This window comes from Panulirus ornatus, chromosome 2 (genome assembly GCF_036320965.1).
Source record: "Panulirus ornatus isolate Po-2019 chromosome 2, ASM3632096v1, whole genome shotgun sequence".
Taxonomy (NCBI): domain Eukaryota; kingdom Metazoa; phylum Arthropoda; class Malacostraca; order Decapoda; family Palinuridae; genus Panulirus; species Panulirus ornatus.
The window spans coordinates 64,871,368-64,890,107 of record NC_092225.1 but is presented as its reverse complement, the minus strand read 5'-3'; the positions used below and the strand labels follow the sequence as shown (position 1 = coordinate 64,890,107).

General features: G+C 41.8%; 1 protein-coding gene across 1 annotated transcript in view; it reads left to right on the top strand.

Annotated features, from left to right (window-relative positions):
* The window catches only part of LOC139756746 (uncharacterized), a 194,561-nt gene that overhangs the window by 4,926 nt on the left and 170,895 nt on the right, over positions 1-18,740 (top strand). Inside the window, exon 2 of the mRNA XM_071676496.1 lies at positions 16,516-16,561. The gene's annotated coding sequence lies outside the window, so the exon portion shown is untranslated. The remainder of the gene's footprint in view (positions 1-16,515; positions 16,562-18,740) is intronic.

Genomic DNA, 18,740 nt, shown 5'->3' with positions numbered 1-18,740 from the left:
TTATTTCTTTGCCAACTTAAGGGATTTATCAATGAAGGATCTAGGATACTTTAACTTGGATCCAATGGAATATATCTTTCTAAACTTATCATCAATAAATTCCTGACTGCTTATGCGTAGCGCCCAAAGGAGAATTGTCTGCAATGATGATAGTTTAGCTGTGTCATGTTGAGCTGAGTAATAATGGATATATGAGCAAACTTAAACATATTTCCATCCCTATGGATCATGCAATCTAAAAATGATAGCATACAATTATTATCCACTTCCACAGTAAATTTGATGGAAGATACTGAATTGTTAAGTAAAGAGAGAAATGTTTGTAAATCTTCGTTTGTTGGTTAAACACAAAGAACATCATCTACACACCTAAACCAGATTGCCTTAGAGGGTAAAACATCCCTTAGTAAATTTAGAGAATATTATGCTCAGAAATCTGGTATTCTCCCATGCAACTTACCAGGTACACTCATTCTCCCATACAACTTACCAAGTACACTCATTCTTCCATGCAACTTACCAGGTACACTCATTCTCCCATACAACTTACCAGGTATACTCAACTAGATTATACCTCTGTGACTGGAACCTTCATTTTTGCCCCTCTTCTCTTTATACGGTCTCACTATACAGGCATTTCGTCAGTCTTCAAGCACCTCAACATGAGCAATACATACGAGAATAATCCTAACGAACCAGTCAACAACACAGTCACCTTCGAAAATTTCAAGTGTTATTCAATTTGCTCCAACCGCCTTCCCCGAAGGAGCCAGGCGGGGAGTGCTCATCCTCCTCGAAGGCTCAGATTAGGGTGTCTGCGTCTGGATGTAACCAAGATGAGAAGAAAGGTAGTATGTTTGAGGAAAGAAACCTGGATGTTCCGGCTCTGAGCGAAACGAAGCTCAAAGGTAAAGGGGAAGAGTGGTTTGGAAAAGTCTTGGGAGTAAAGTCAGGGGTGGGTGAGAGGACAAGAGCAAAGGAAGGAGTAGCACTACCCCTGAAACAGGAGTTGTGGGAGTGTGAGATAGAGTTCGAGAAAATAAATCTTAGATTGATGTGGGTAAAACTGAGAGTGGATGGAGAAAGATGGGTGATTATTGGTGCTTATGCACCTAGTCATGAAAAGAAAGATCATGAGAGACAAGTGTTTTGGGAGCAGCTGAGTGAGTGTGTCAGCAGCTTTGATGCACGAGATCTTGTATTAGTGATGGGCAATTTGAATGCAAAGGTGAGTAATGTGGCAGCTGAGGATATAATTGGTTTACATGGGGTGTTCAGTGTTGTAACTGGAAATGGTGAAGGGCTTGTAGATTTATGTGCGAAAAAGACCGATGATTGGAAATACCTAGTTTAAAAAGAGAGATATACATAGACATACAGATGTGAGTAGGTGAGATGGTCAAAGGGCATTATTGGATTCCATGTTAATTGATAGGCGTGTAAAAGAGAGACTTTTGGATGTTAATGTGCTGAGAGGGGCATCTGGCGGGATGTCTGATCATTATCTTGTGGATGCGAATGAGGATTTGTAGAAGCTTTCAAAAAAGAAGAGGAAATGTTATAGAGAAGAGGGTGGTGAGAGTAAATGGGCTCAGAAATTTGGAGAGAAGAGAGTGGTGAGAGTAAGTGAGCTTGGAAAGGAGACATGTGTAAGGAAGTATCAGGAAAGACTTAATGCAAAATGGCAAAGGGTTAGAGCAAATGACGTGAGTGGAGTTGGTGAGGAATGGGATGAATTTAGGGAATCGGTGATGGCATATGCAAAAGATGCATGCGGCATGAAAAAGTTGGGAGGTGGAGATTAGAAAGGGTAGTGAGTGGAGGGATGAAGAAGTAAAGTTGTTAATGAAAGAGAAGAGAGGTATTTGGACGATATTTACAATGAAGGAGTGCAAATGACTGTAAGATGTATAAAAGAAAGCAGCAGGAGGTCAAGAGGAAGATGCAAGGGTTGAAAAAGAGGGCGAATGAGAGTTGGGATGAGAGAGTATCAATAAACTTTAGGGAGAATAAAAAGATGTTTTGGAAGGAGGAAAATAACGTGCGTAAGGTAAGAGAACAAATGGGAACATCGATGAAGGGAGCAAGCTGGGAAGTAACAACAGGTAGTGATGAAATGAGATGGAGTGAGTATTTTGAAGGTTTGTTGAATGTGGTTGATGATAGAGTGGCAGATGTAGGATGTTTTCGCCGAGGTTGTGTGCGAAGTCTGAGAGTCTGAGAGAATTATTTGGTTAAGAGAGAAGAGGTAATGAAAGCCTTGCGGAAGATGAAATCCGGCAAGGCGGAGGGTTTAGATGGTATTGCAGTCGAATTTATTAAGAAAGGGTGTCACTGCTGTTGATTGACTAGTAAGGCTACTCAACATATGTATGGATTACGGTGAAGTGCCTGAGGATTGGCGGAATGCACGCATAATGCCATTGTACAAAGGCAAAGGGGGATACAGGTGAGTGCTAAAATTGCAGAGGCATAAGTTTGTTGAGTATTCCTGGGAATTTATATGGGAGCATATTGACTGAGAGACTGAAGACATGTACAGAGCATCAGATTGGGGGAGAGCAGTGTGGTTTCAGAAGTGGTAGAGGATGTGCGGATCAGATGTTTGCTTGGAAAAATGTGTGTGAGAAATATCTAGAAAAATAGATGGATTTGTATAAAGCATCTATAGATCTGGATAAGGCATATGATAAGGTTAATAGAGATGCTTTGTGAAAGGTCTTAAGAGTATATGGTGTGGGAAGTAAGCTGCTGGGAGCAGTGAAAAGTTTCTACCAAGAATGTAAGGCATGTGTACGAGAATGAAGAGAGAGGAGTGATTGGTTCCCAGTGAAGTATGGTCTGCGGCAGGGATGTGTAATGTTACCAAGGTTGTTTAATTTGTTTATGGATGGGATAGTTAGGGAGGTAAATGCAAGAGTTTTGGAGAGAGGGGCGAGTAATGCAGTCTTTTGGGGATGAGAGGGTCTGGGAAGTGAGTCAGTTATTGTTCGCTGATGATACAGCTCTGGTGGCTGATTCAAGTAAGAAACTGCGGAGGTTGGTGACCGAGTTTGGAAACGTGTGTGAAAGGAGAAAGTTGAGAGTAAATTTGAATAAGAGCAAGGTTATTAGATTCAGCAGGGTTGAGGGACAAGTTAATTGGGATGTAAGTTTGAAAGGAGAAAAACTGGAGGATGTGAAGTGTTTTAGATATCTGGAAGTGGATTTAGCAGAGGATGGAACCATGGAAGCGGAAGAGAGCCACAGGGTGGGGAAGGGGGCGAAGGTTCCCAGAACAATAAAGAAAGTATGGAAGGAGAAAACGTTATCTCGGAGAGCAAAAATGGATATGTTAGAGGAAATAGTGGTTCCAACAGTATTATACATTTGCGAGGCATGTGCTATAGATAGGGTTGTGCGGAGGAAGGTGAATGCGTTGGAAATGAAGTGTTTGAGGACATTATGTGGTGTGAGGTGGTTTGATCGAGTAAGCAATGAAAGAGTAAGAGAGATTTGTGGAAATAAAAAGGGTGTGGTTGAGAGAGCAGAAGAGGGCGTGTTGAAATTGTTTGGACATATGGAGAGAATGAGTGAAGAAAGATTGACAAAGAAGATATATGTGTCGGAGGTGGAGGGAACGAGGAGAAGCGGGAGACCGAACTGGAGGTGGAAGGATGGAGTGAAAAAGATATTGAGCGATCGGGACCTAAACATACAGAAGGGTGAGAGGTGTGCAAGGAACAGAGTGAATTGGAACGATGTGGTATACTGGGGTCGACATGCTGTCAATGGGTCGGGATATGGATAGGGAGCTGTGATTTCGGTGCATTACACATGACTGAGTGTGAACAAATGTGGCCTTATTTGTCTGTTTTCTGGCGTTACCTTGCTGATGTTGGAAATGGCGATCAAGTATAGTAAGATTGAGTGAAACATATATATATATATATATATATATATATATATATATATATATATATATATATATATATATATATATATATATATGTATATATATATATATATATATATATATATATATATATATATATATATATATATATATATATATATTGGCCAACATGATACGGGTAAGAGCTAGTTCTAGTCATGGTCATCTGGGATGAAAGGTAAGATTTTAGGTACGAGGAAAAAAGTTGTGGCAAGGCTTAGCGTCAGCTCCTTTGGTTTTTGTCGACCCAGAAGGTTGGAGGAAGAGGGAGTGAAAAAACGCGGAAGGGAATTCCACAGCTTCGCTGTACATGAAAGGAAGGTTTTTTTAATTGCCAGCTTTTGCATGACTAGTCTCCACACGGAAGATATTGATAGCAGCAACGAGGCGTTTGACACAGGTCCAGTTCTCAGAAGTTGGGATACACACAGATAGTTTACGAGATCAGTGGCCTGAGTGATATATGTGTATACTAGAGGGAAGCAATGGTACGGCGGATGGAGAAGGATGGGTAAAGAGGAGGTGATAACAGGAGACTTGATAGTATAGCAGAAAGGTTTCGATTCCCCTCTCTGGCTAAGAGAGAGTTGGAAGTTAAAAACTACCCAAGAACTGTGAGGTGTATTCGTTAGTAAGACGAATGAGTAGCGCATGTAGCATCGCTGCTTACTAGATGAATATTTGTCTGTAACATCTCTATAACATTCCCAGGTTCTGGGTGGTAGAATTTGCGTTGGTGATAAGGCGAGTTCCAGGAACGAGTGGAGGATATGGTTATGCCCAACATCCCTATGCTCTTGCAAGGTTGAAGTGATGTGTTTTCAAACTGAAAGACCATGAAGTGTGTGCGACTTAGAAAGAAACATAGGTTGGAGATGCGTATTACCCCGTTAGATTCACGTGTTATCACTTTTCGGTTCTGCGATGCCCCATTAGTCCAAACTCAAAAGGAGGTATGGTCAAGTGTGAGGACAAGCGCCAAGATCGAAATGAGGAGAGAGGAGCTAGTGAGCTGGAATATGTAGCATGGAATCGTCAGCGTTAAAGTGCATCGAGTTCATAATTGTTAATGGAAGATCACTGGTCAAGAGAATGGAGAGCGTAGCCGATGAGACAGATCCCTAAGAGTCAACGCTCCTGACGGAGTCAGAGGAAGACGTGCCTCCATCAGTGACTTACAGCGATGGAGTGAATGGATAGATTGTCACCCACAAGAGAAGGAGTTAAGTCGGCAAAGACTCGTCCACAAGAGTCAAAAAAATAAAGTCAGCGTACTGAAGTCCTCAACAATCAGGACGTCAGCTTATTGAATCCTCAATGGCCAAACTGTCATCATTATCAGATGCCTGCCACAGTGATCAAAGTAGGACGATATCTAAGTCCGGCTGGCACGAGGATCATTAAAGTCGTCAGCCGCCTCAACGTCAGCCGTGGTGGTCAGCATGCTTACAGCACCCGAGGCTCTAGGGTGTAGCCCGCACCTGACAGCCTCGCCAATTAAGATTATTCGCACTTTCACCTTGAGGAGGCAGGCAGCTCGCTCGCCTCCTGTCCAAACAGCGACGGGCCATAAGGAGCTGGAGGGTGGAGTGCAACGCTGCTGTCTCCTGCTCTTGGCATTATCTGCCGCCTTGTCTAATCTCGGTCCCTAGTGAGAGGGGCGTGTGTTGGTCCAGTTCTCCCCGGGCCTGGTCCACTCTCTCGGTCTGCTCTGCCAGGATAGGTTTATAATTAAGACTGTGTGGATGTTTAGCCTCCTCTGGGGTGTGTCACGTGACGAGAGACCTATAATTAAGCTTGGATAACTGAAGGTCGAGTGTTGTTCTCAGTATACAGGTCTTCATAAATCTGTTCATGATATCTATGAATATTTTGATGAACAATATTCCATACCAGTGAGGAGAGAATAATCATCAAAAGTGATTGATGATCATGGAAAATTGAAAAAAATCCATATACCTTAAATCAGAAGGTAGGAATATAAGAACGTAAAGATATGAGACACAATAAGAAATCTTCTCTTGAAAACTGTGAAAAGAAAATATTCAGGCTGTGATTACTTTGATGAAAATGATTGATTGAAGTAAGAACATGAAGGCTCCCTATGTCATACAATTAATCACCTGCATTGTCAATCAGTTTTCCAGATAACTTTACGAAAAAGATATTAGCATTAAGATTAGAAAATGCAATTGTTCTCCTCTGAACAATGCAAGATTACGAATGCAGCGTTTGATGTTCTCACTTGCACTTTAAACCTGTCTTTCTCAATTGTTTCGCTCCTTCAGCACAGCAGATCCACGTCTCATACTTGAACTTGTCCCTTATCATCAACATATGCGTGTGTTGTGGCTCCCTTAAAACTATAAGTAACATGCACTTAAAGTCTCATCATTTTTTGACCAATGCGAATGAACATTCTACAATATCCACATAGACCTGAAGTCACCCGAGTGGTTTATGGAAAGTACTCTTCCCTCACGTGTCTTCCTTTCTCATCAGTATCAGTGACAGATGAACAAGGAGTACACACACACACACACACACACACACACACACACACACACACACACACACACACACACACAAACATAGCAGAAGAAGGCCTCGATATGATCATAAGATCCAGCAAAAAATAATCGGCATATCGGCATGAAGCTGCGTGCGTGAGTCGATATTGCCCCAAACCTGTCACCAGAGTTCCGCCTCAGGAGAATAGATAAGATGACCAACCATCTACCAGCAAATGATAACATTGCATTCAAGGTAACGGTGAAAGATATGTTCTGCAAGCCGTTCACGTCACACATGAGACCAAAACTAGATTAAACCACTTAAGTTCGGTCACAGCTCCTAAAGAAGAACCTAAAGAGCTAATGGAGAACGTCCAGAGGAGAGCTGCAAAGATGGAAACAAAATCAAGAGACATGAGTAATAGGGGAAAGCTTAGAGGCCTTAGATGTGCCCAACTTGGAAGAGAGAAGAGTGAGGAGTGACTTGATCACCACCTTTTAGTCTTTTCAAACAGACTAATGACGTAAACAGTCACGGGTCGTCGAGAGATATAGGGACAGAGCAACAATCAGATGACGTAACATGATATTAAGCCATAAACTTGTTAATGATATGTGGGAACGTACGTTTACGGTTCAATATTGGAGGATGAATGGTATAAAATGACTGAGGACGTGGTTGATACAGACAACATGCATATATTCAAGAAGTTTGACAGTAGAATTAAATGTTCAATAGACCTGGGCCTCCTTCCCTGTATAGAACAAACAGAAGATAGGAAATTAAAAGCAAACACACAAGAACCTCTGTTTCGAGAGGTGTTTTAAATGGTGTTTGAAAAACTTGCCATAAATTGTTCTCAGAATATTGCAGATATTGTCTTGAGATGTGACTTAAATGGTTTGGAACAGGTGTTCAAGGAACTGTTCTCACAGGTGTATTAAGCTTCTAATAACAATTCTGCATCAAAGTATTATCAAACAACGAAAACGGGATTTCCTATAATCATCATCATCTTTCCGTTGATTATGACACAGACATATGCAATAATTCTGTTCATATGTGATGTAATCAACAGCGGACACCGTGTCAAATGCTCATCCTCCCGTTCCTCAATCAAAAATATTATCATGTAAGAAGCCCAGGTGGCTGATGACATATTCATAACGGGAATTCTTATATGAATACCAAAGCCAAACCTTCCCTTGTGTGCCATCACAGAAAACGGGAATGGCAGACTTTAAAAGAATAGGAGTTGGTGTGTGTGTGTGTGTGTGTGTGTGTGTGTGTGTGTGTGTGTGTAGCCTCAGATTGTTGGACGTCTCTGAGATCTCTAAATCTCATATCCTCTTCATTCTAAGCTCGCCAAGTTCATATGCCTCTCTTTTTCCTAAGCGTCAGTAGCTATGCAGTGGCAGCAGTTGTAGAGAGACAGTGAGTGTCTCAAGCAGCAACAGCTGTAGAGAGATAGTGAGTGTCTCAAGTAGCAACAGCTGTAGAGAGACAGTGAATGTCTCAAGCAGCAACAGCTGTAGAGAGACAGTGAGTGTCTCAAGCAGCAACAGCTGTAGAGAGACAGTTAGTCTCTCAAGCAAAAACCTTTATAATGAAAATATTTCTACATAGATTTCAGGATATTTTCTCGTTCAGAAGTCACCTCTAGGGTGGGAAGGTGGTTATCCTCCCCCACGTGTATCTGATAGCGAGACCAAAGTTGTGCCAGGCTGTTATGTGCTGTAGTTACCATGCCAGTTTGGATGCATTTGTCTACAGGTGTTTTTAGGAGAAGACCAGAGGTGACTGATTAAATATATTGTTGCTCATGGAACATCATTTTTTAAAGGGGATCCTTTGATTATATTTCTTTTCCTCCGCGCCATCCTTACGGTAATTAAGGGGTACTGAAGTCCATAAACATTTTATCATTAAACATAAATCATGCATTCGATACTTAAAGATCAAAGGACAGAATGCATTCAGGAAAATCTTTTGTTTACCACTTTTGCTGCGGGATCGCCAATCAGCGCCTAATTCGAGGCTCTTGTTTTCTTTTCAACATTCTTGTACGAGGAGTGAACGTGGGTCTGGACGACCCTCACAGTCCTTTTGTTGCTGTGATGTAAATGCTTCATCAGAGCCACTTGTTGGGCGTTGGTTGCCGTGCCGTGTATGTGTGTGTGTGTGTGTGTGTGTGTGTGTGTGTGTGTGTGTGTGTGTGTCCTCGGTGGTACACCTGATAGAAGAAAGCCTCGGCGTCTTCAAGAGGGCGCGGGAGATTGCTCTCCCTCCCGACCAAGAAGAGTCCATTCTTCGTGATGGGTCGGTGTGTCTGTCGTGGTCCACTGTCATTGTGTTGAGAGAACATTATCATAATGCCTCATGGTCTTCAGGGGAGGGTCTTATTGTCTTCGGCTTTCGCCGCGAATGACGGTGACCGTATAGCGTGATGGAAAACAAAATAAAAATGCGTCTTTATCACCTTATAGAAATCGGGTGTTCTGAAAGAGGCCACATTGAGACGAGCCTTCTTCCCCCTACTGACAGGACGGTGTAAGGCCAACAATTATAGTCAGAGTTTGAAGTATTTTCAACCCGCCCACCACCATCGTTGGTGTCTGTGTTGGTCAGGCGTTACGCTGTACTTCACGTGATTAAGAACTTTTCTCTTGATAATTATGGGGTTTCTCTCATCACGACCTTTATGATTCCCGACCGCGTGACCTGGCTGGTGCGAGGGGTGGGAGGTTCACCCAGGCAGATGTTCCTCAGGGATGGTGGGTCAATACTTCTGCAGGAGTTGAGGTCGAATGTGCTTATACTTTTACTGCAGCTTTGTTGATTGTTTTTCCTTTTGTATTTACCTCCTTAACACACTCTCTCTCTCTCTCTCTCTCTCTCTCTCTCTCTCTCTCTCTCTCTCTCTCTCTCTCTCTCTCTCTCATCAAGTCTAAGGTTTCATTTAATGATAATCATAAAGCATTTAATATGTGTGTACCTAAAGCTACGCATTTCTCAAGAGCATCATCGTCCATTCTGAGTTCACTTTCGTGTCCGGACTGGAGCGAGGCGTGTGCACGGATTCCATTTGGTTCGTGTACCAACGTATATCTCCCGCTCACTAAGCACTCATTCGTGCATTATCCACATGCGCTCTCTCTCTCTCTCTCTCTCTCTCTCTCTCTCTCTCTCTCTCTCTCTCTCTCTCTCTCTCTCTCTCTCCCTGGCTCGTGACTTTGCGAGACTATCCGCATCACTCACATTCATCCAGTACGATACCCGTGTTCGTGATACCTGTTCTCTATGGTTGTTAGATTAGATTCCCTCTGGCTCTACGGTCTCATTCCCCATATACTCATTCCCAGTTACTCACACCTTAAATCCGTTCTGGTTATTCCCATAGACTCCTTTCCATCCATATCGTAATACGCCACCCAGAGTCGCTCGAATATTCACCACACACTCGCTCGAATTCATCAATATGTGTAACTTTCCATTCTCAGATACTCTCTCACTTATATTTAAATCGTCTCAGTTCTTCCTTTTTCCACTTGGGATATTAATTCCGTCCAGTTATCTCATCCCTTTACCATTGATCTGTCCCTTCTGGCATCACCTACCCCTTTTCGTGTCTATGTCCCACCACTCACCGTCTCATTTATCTCAACATTAAACAATATCGGCCCCAGAGCAAGACCTTAAGGAACCCCGAGAATTCCATGTGACTGGTTGGCTGTGTTTACTCTCGTTCTCTTTGCTTTCTTCTCCCACTTCATTCCTAATTCTTGATTTAATAGTCATCATTTTTATTTCCCATCGAGTGTTTTGCTGGCGATTAAATAAACCAGCCTGTTTTACAAGTTCCGTGTCTTCGCTCGGTACTTGTGTGCTCAAGAATTCATGAGATCATCCCCTCTGGTTCACTGCGCATGTCATGTGCTGCACTTTGCCTCTCGCTCATTGCCTTCATGTACGCCGACGTATTTACCAACGACCTTTGTGTGCTGGGTTGGTTGAGTTATCGTGGCTTCTCCTCTGCTTTATGGATTACGTCATAGAAATTGTGGTTTAGGAGCTGACTGTTTTTGCAGTGCATCTTAGGATGATGAATTTAGAAACACACCATTGGGACTAAAGCTGGAAAATTATCATACCGTCATCAATATCAAATCTAAAGTCGAGGTTTGTCATGATGTTAGAAATAGTACCAGGAGTAATACACGAGCATTTCTTAATACGTTGCTTCGTACAGTAGCAAGGGAGTCTCGGGGATTGATTGATACCGGAATAGGGAGGCGTCCAGTAGCTGGGAGACTGGTGTTAGATCATTATCTTGGAGCTTCCATCATCCAGGCCAGGGAGCAGGACCAGGCTAGGAGGGAGGGGATGGTGATACACAAATGGGATCTGCCTGCTAGTTAGCAGGGAAGTTGAACCTCTTCAGCTGGGCGAGTGTAGAGGAAGAGATGCAGAGACATCAAACTATATGATGTCTTCATGTAGTTTATGTAGACATCCACTGATAGACACACACACACACACACACACACACACACACACACACACATACATACACTTGACGTCACCCACAAGGTGTTAACATGTAGGATCGCCCCACTGTATAAAGTACGATTACTAATTACATGTTTGGCATCGGAGGGGGCCGGCCGGAGAAGCTGCCACGAACAACCTGGTAAGCCAGCCGTCTTGAGGGATGGTCTCTCCTGTGGCAGGTGATGAAGCAAGAGTGAATGTGGACCACTGAAGACGAGTCTGGGATCCAGATTTCTGATTTTCTTGTGTGAAGTAATGTGGGTTAGCTCGGGTACACAGATGTATTCTATTATTCGTCAAATGGGATCGTTTCTTGGGCTTCAGATATTCATTTTTTTAATGTTTGTAGTGTCGTGGATGTCATGTTCCCCTCCGTGGCCCAAGTTGCTGTCTCTTCTCCCTGCCTTACATACACGTGGGTTGCTGGCACACGTGCTCACTCTACTTCACACTTGAGGCTCAACCTGTATGTAACTCACACGACTCTGGGTCTCGACACCAAACTTTTCTGCGGTGAACGATACGCGTCAAGCTTGACTCCTGCTAAATGCAAAATATCGTCGTAGATACACGTGCGAGTAGGTACATTCTCTCTCTCTCTCTCTCTCTCTCTCTCTCTCTCTCTCTCTCTCTCTCTCTCTCTCTCTCTCTCTCTCTCTCTCTCTCTGCACACACACACACACACACACACAAACTTCTGGGTTGCAAGCTAGCAGTTCACAAACATACAATCTCTCCATCTCACACATAACACTTGCCAATCCATAACTCACATGACTCGTTCTTTCCTAACCCTGTACCTCTTGTTTTTTTTAGTGGTGAGCGCTCCTCTCTACTCCCATCCTTAGGCAAACTCTCGCTGTCACTACATTTACGTAAATAAGTAAATACCTTTTTCCCTGGACACGTTTCGAACGGCAGTGTTTCATGGGTGACATGTTACACCTCACGAATACCTTACGATGACACTGGAGTCTGCTCTATTAACGCCAAACTCCAGCTGTCACTCTGCTCCATCCACCTTCTTAATTCGTCCATTTGACTGACCATCTTTGGCAGACCAAAAAGTGATTATGTCAACATTGATGTCCTGAAAGTGTGAATAGTTAGAGAAGTACACATCTTTCCTTTAGCCTCTGAACACGTCATGAGGGATTCTTAGATCGCGTCTTAAAAGCTTCTCAGAGCTTTCCTCATCATTGATGAAATGGGATTATTTTGGTAGAACTGCATGCAGATGGGTTTATCTGGATTTAATGGTGTATCCTGCTATTGGAAATGGTTCGTGTGGTGTTATGAATGCACATAGTGATTCATCTTAGACTATCATCACAACTGTATGAATCTATGTATCTATTTGTATCTATCTATTCATCTATCTATTTATCTATTTATCTACTATATGCATAAAACCACGAGAAAAATGATGCACGATAAGTTTCCAAGTGCACCTTCATGTAATGATCACATCGTCTGAGAACAGTCAGTTGTTATACAAGGAAGAGAAACAGCTAAGACGCCATTGGTAGATAAGCGTTACCAGAAATGCTTGTCTACTGTGATATCTTAGCCACGTCTCTTCCTTGTATATCAACTGATATATATATATATATATATATATATATATATATATATATATATATATATATATATATATATATATATATATATATTAATGAAAGTTTAGCCTTGCACTTCAAAGCAGCTTATGGTGTGCATGGACTATATCACAGTTAACCGGTTTATCTTGATTTATACCCGGGTTTATCAAGGGCTGATGTTGAAGGGTTTGGAGTCCAGTGCAGGAAGAGAGCTCTCTCTCTCTCTCTCTCTCTCTCTCTCTCTCTCTCTCTCTCTCTCTGTCTCTCTCTCTCTCTCTCTCTCTGACATGGGGGATAATAGAGTATTCTTGAACGTGCTCTCAAGACCATTTATATATTCTCTTTACGTGCTCCTGGTGTGGTAAGTGTTCTCAAGTCTCAGAGAGGCTTTTAGTTTTAAGATTTTTTTTTTTCCCCGCATCCATTCTCCTGCTCAGTCGTTTATTCTATTCTTCAGTCTGAAAATACCGGGAAGTGTACTTGATACCCATTTTTGATCCTTTCGTAAGAATAATTCGATAATGATGGTCACAGGCGAACCTTTCGAGACAGAAGGAGCCATTGATTAATTAAGTCCTTTTATTTTAGTCATACAAGAGAAAGGTTGAGACACTGAACGCATTCTGGGAATGGATTTTCGTTCATCAGTGGTTCTTCTGATGCCTTCTAGATTTTTTTTTCTTTTCGTATAAGTCTAAAGCGTTTTGTAGATGCTATATCTGTGATGTGACGAAGTGGGAAGTTACACAGTGTGAACAGAAGCACAAAATATTCCGTATGTGGAAGTCTGTCATGACACAGAACGGAACAGAAGATTAGAATATTGGTGATTGAGGAGACGTTTCCATGGGCTCAGAGAAACAGTGCACCATAGGGAAGTCCTGGAGTCAAGACAGTTCCCATCTTATGGTGAAGTTCAGTAGCCAGAGAACCTAATATGTATCAACATACATAAATCAAATCATATACAGCGATATCTCTCGTTGAAATTTGATCATCAAAAACACATAATTGTAACCCGACGAAGATGTATTTTTCCTCTTTCAGTATCTGGGTTCCAATCCCCAGCCCATCTAGTAAATAGGGCATTCCAGTGTGTGTTATACATGGGTTCGATTTCTCCTCTATCTAGTATATGGTTTTGAGCTTCAGTCTATCCATTATGTAAGCTCGAGGTCCCTCCTATCCAGCAGGTTGTATAAATCTTATCCACTGTAAATAGTTCACATGTTTGAACTAATCTGTGAGCATGAAGTCTGTGTTGTATGTGGGTCTGAGTTCTCAACTCCCTAAGTGCGTAGATTCAAGCTTGTGTCCTCCCAGTATACACAGAGAGATCTGGTACTTCGTTTCTCCTTTAATGAGATTCGAACTCTTTCTTGGCCGCACTTGAAGGACGTGTGCTCTCTACTACCGGTTCCCAAGCCATCTTCCAATGACTTTCACCATACCTTACTCCCACCCTTGCCAGCAGCCTTCTCATCTCTCTTCCCCCCCACACACAGCCTCTCCCATCCCTTCCTCCCTCTCTCCCTCCCACCATCTGGGGAGAGCCACCGTCCTCCCTCCCCTGGCCTGCTGCACAAAGCACTGTGGGCGATCCGTTCACTTTCACCCCTCCTGACCCACGGTGCCTCCTCTTGTTGGTCTGGACCTGATGCCGACCCCAGCTGGAAAACACACATGAGATCTGAGCTGGCATCTCTCTCTCTCTCTCTCTCTCTCTCTCTCTCTCTCTCTCTCTCTCTCTCTCTCTCTCTCTCTCTCTCAGTATCACACACCTCATTAACGTCATCTTTCGTCAGACTTTATATGCAAAAATTCTTTCGGTCTTTCAACACAATTCTTTTTTCATTTTGCTGAATTTCTATGCGAGTTTCAAATACGCTTTGTTATTCTCTGTTTCGTCGTCCAGTATCTATTTTCTCTGTTTTATTTTTCTTTGTGTTGTATTCATATCATTCAATTTCTTATCATTTCTCTTTCTTTCCTTGTGTTTTCCTCAATGATTTATGGTCTTAATATGATTGTGCAATATTTCTCTTGTTTATATATGTTTTCCCGGCTCATTTTCGCTATTGATTTTATTTTTCCGTTTCTACTTGAATATATATATATATATATATATATATATATATATATATATATATATATATATATATATATATATATATATATTCTTTCTTTCACACTATTCGCCATTTCCCGCGATAGCGAAGTAGCGTCAAGAACAGAGGACTGGGCCCTTGAGGGAACATCCCCACCCGGCCCCCTTCTCCGTTCCTTCTTTTGGAAAAAAAAAAATATATATATATATATGTATATATATATATATATATATATATATATATATATATATATATATATATATATATATATATATATATATCAAGGGAGAAGAAAGTGTATTTACTGGCTGTACGTGAAACTATGCTAGAGGGAAAAGTAAAAGATTGGTCTGCGATTATATGGGGTTAGTGTGTGGCTCAGAGCCACGGAGATGGTGGCACCTCTGCTTCAGGAGGAGCTGTGGGAAAGTGTAAAGGTGTATAAGGAAGTGAATCCCAGACTGATGAGGGGTGAAAATGAAAGTGGACTAAGACAGCTGTGTGATTGATGTTGCCTATGCACCTGGGAGCGCGTGGAGTGAGGAAGAGAGAGGTTAATACCTGGGAAGAGCTGTGTGAGTGTGTCGCTAAACTAGAGGGATCCAGTATTAACGTTAGCTGATCTTTCAGTTTCTTTAACTTGACCGCCGTGTCACGCATCAGCCAGGTAGTGCAAGGAAACAGACAAAGAAGGTCACATCCACTCATATACACATATATATTCGTATACGCACTTACATGTGTACACACGCACACACACACACACAGACACATACACATATATATACATACATATATATATATATATATATATATATATATATATATATATATATATATATATATATATATATATATATATATATATATATATGCACAAAACTACGAGGAAAATGAATCCCGAAAAGTTCCCAAGCGCACTTTCGTGTAATGGTCACATCGTCAGGGGAAATACAAGAGTGAGATACAAGATGCAGAACAGTTAGTTGATATACAAGGAAGAGACGTAGCTAGGACGCTAATAGTAAACAAGCATTACCGGATGGCAAGCAAAATTTGTAAAAGTTCCCTTTCCTGTCCAAATAATAAAGAAAAATTATGTGTGTGTGTGTGTGTGTGTGTGTGTGTGTGTGTGTGTGTGTGTGTGTGTGTGTGTGTGTGTGTGTGTGTGTGTGTTTGATCGTCCATATCCATTATCTGATCGCGATCCATCTTCCTTCATCACTTGCCTCCTCATGATTATTGGTGAGATAAAATCCCCTCCTGAGATGACCCTTGATTGTTCTCCTTCATCTCCTTCCTTCCCTCTTTTTTACTCTCTCTCTCTCTCTCTCTCTCTCTCTCTCTCTCTCTCTCTCTCTCTCTCTCTGAACTGTAACGTTTTTTCTTTTATTTTTTTCTTTCTTCTCTCTCTCTCTCTCTCTCTCTCTCTCTCTCTCTCTCTCTCTCTCTCTCTGAACTGTAACGTTTTTTCTTTTATTTTTTCTTCTCTCTCTCTCTCTCTCTCTCTCTCTCTCTCTCTCTCTCTCTCTCTCTCTCTCTCTCTCTCTCTCTCTTTCTCTCTCTCTCTCTCTCTGAACTGTAACGTTTTTTCTTTTATTCTTTTTCTTCTCATTCTCTCTCTCTCTCTCTCTCTCTCTCTCTCTCTCTCTCCAACATCACACCCACAGTAAGCACTAGACCAGCCATCCATCCTATATAGAATGCAAAACAAATTTATCGAGAGGGAACACCCAAATAACACTGAACACAAAGATACATGATGACGAAAAATGGAACTATATTTTTCTCTTTCTCCTTTTTACAGTGGCCACTGAAGACTGACCAGTGCTTGGCAGTGCCTCGTACCGCAGGTAAGTTGATGCATTAACTTCAGCAGTGACTTCTACGACTGTGTCTGTTTAACTGTATGTCATGCATGTGATCTTTTCATCCATTGTGAGTTTGTCTGATTCAGGCTTGTGTCTCATCAAGATTAGTATATGATTAAGGTTTGTATGTGATTATATTGGTCGTGATTAATCTGTTGTGCTGGTGAGGTAGTTATATATATATATATATATATATATATATATATATATATATATATATATATATATATATATATATATATATATACATATATATATATATGAGAAGCGTGGGAGGTGAGCTGATTACAAAGTGTAGTGAGTGGTGGGATGAAGAAGTAAGATTATTAGTGAAAGAGAAGAGAGAGGCATTTGGACGATTTTTGCAGGGAAAAAATGCAAATGAGTGGGAGATGTATAAAAGAAAGAGGCAGGAGGTCAAGAGAAAGGTGCAAGAGGTGAAAAAGAGGGCAAATGAGAGTTGGGGTGAGAGAGTATCATTAAATTTTAGGTAGAATAAAAAGGTGTTTTGGAAGGAGGTAAATAAAGTGTGTAAGACAAGGGAACAAATGGGAACTTCAGTGAAGGGGGCTAATGGGGAGGTGATAACAAGTAGTGGTGATATGAGAAGGAGATGGAGTGAGTATTTTGAAGGTTTGTTTAATGTGTTTGATGATAGAGTGACAGATATAGGGTGTTTTGGTCGACGTGGTGTGCAAAGTGAGAGGGCTAGGGAGGATGATTTGGTAAACAGAGAAGAGGTAGTAAAAGCATTGCGGAAGATGAAAGCCGGCAAGGCACCGGGTTTGGATGGCATTGCAGTGGAATTTATTTAAAGAATGGGGTGACTGTATTGTTGACTGGTTGGTAAGGTTATTTAATGTATGAATGATTCATGGTGAGGTACCTGAGGATTGGCGGAATGCTTGCATAGTGCCATTGTACAAAGGCACTGTATTGTATTGTACTGTATTGTTGACTGGTTGGTAAGGTTATTTAATGTATGAATGATTCATGGTGAGGTGCCTGAGGATTGGCGGAATGCTTGCATAGTGCCATTGTACAAAGGCAAAGGGGACAAAGGTGACTGCTCAAATTACAGAGGTATAAGTTTGTTGAGTATTCCTGGGAAATTATATGGGAGGGTATTGATTGAGAGGGTGAAGGCATGTACAGAGCACCAGATTGGGGAAGAGCAGTGTGGTTTCAGATGTAGTAGAAGATGTGTGGATCAGGTGTTTGCTTTGAAGAATGTATGTGAGAAATACTTAGAAAAAAAAATGGATTTGTATGTAGCATTTATGGATCTGGAGAAGGCATATGATAGAGTTAATAGGGATGCTCTGTGGAAGGTATTAAGAATATATGTTGTGGGAGGCAAGTTGTTAGAAGCAGTAAAAAGTTTTTAAAGAGGATGCAAGGTATGCGTACGTGTAGGAGGAGAGGAATGTGATTGGTTCTCAGTGAATGTAGGTTTGCGGCAGGGGTGTGTGATGTCTCCATGGTCGTTTAATTAGATTATGGATGGGGTTGTTAGGGAGGTGAATGCAAGGGTTTTGGAAAGAGGGGCAAGTATGCAGTCTGTTGTGGATGAGAGAGCTTGGGAAGTGAGTCAGTTGTTGTTCGCTGATGATACATGTGAGAAACTGCAGAAGCTGGTGACTGAGTTTGGTAAAGTGTGTGAAAGAAGAAAGTTAAGAGTAAATGTGAATAAGAGCAAGGTTATTAGGTACAGTAGGGTTGAGGGTCAAGTCAATTGGGAGGTAAGTTTGAATGGAGAAAAACTGGAGGAAGTGAAGTGTTTTAGATATCTGGGAGTGGATCTGGCAGCGGATGGAACCATGGAAACGGAAGTGAATCATAGAGTGGGGGAGGGGGCGAAAATTCTGGGAGCATTGAAGAATGTGTGGAAGTCGAGAACATTATCTCGGAAAGCAAAAATGGGTATGTTTGAAGGAATAGTGGTTCCAACAATGTTGTATGGTTGCGAGGCGTGGGCTACAGATAGAGTTGTGCGCAGGAGGGTGGATGTGCTGGAAATGAGATGTTTGAGGACAGTATGTGGTGTGAGGTGGTTTGATCGAGTAAGTGATAATAGAGTAAGAGAGTGTGGTTGAGAGAGCAGAAGAGGGTGTTTTGAAATGGTTTGGTCACATGGAGAGAATGAGTGAGGAAAGATTGA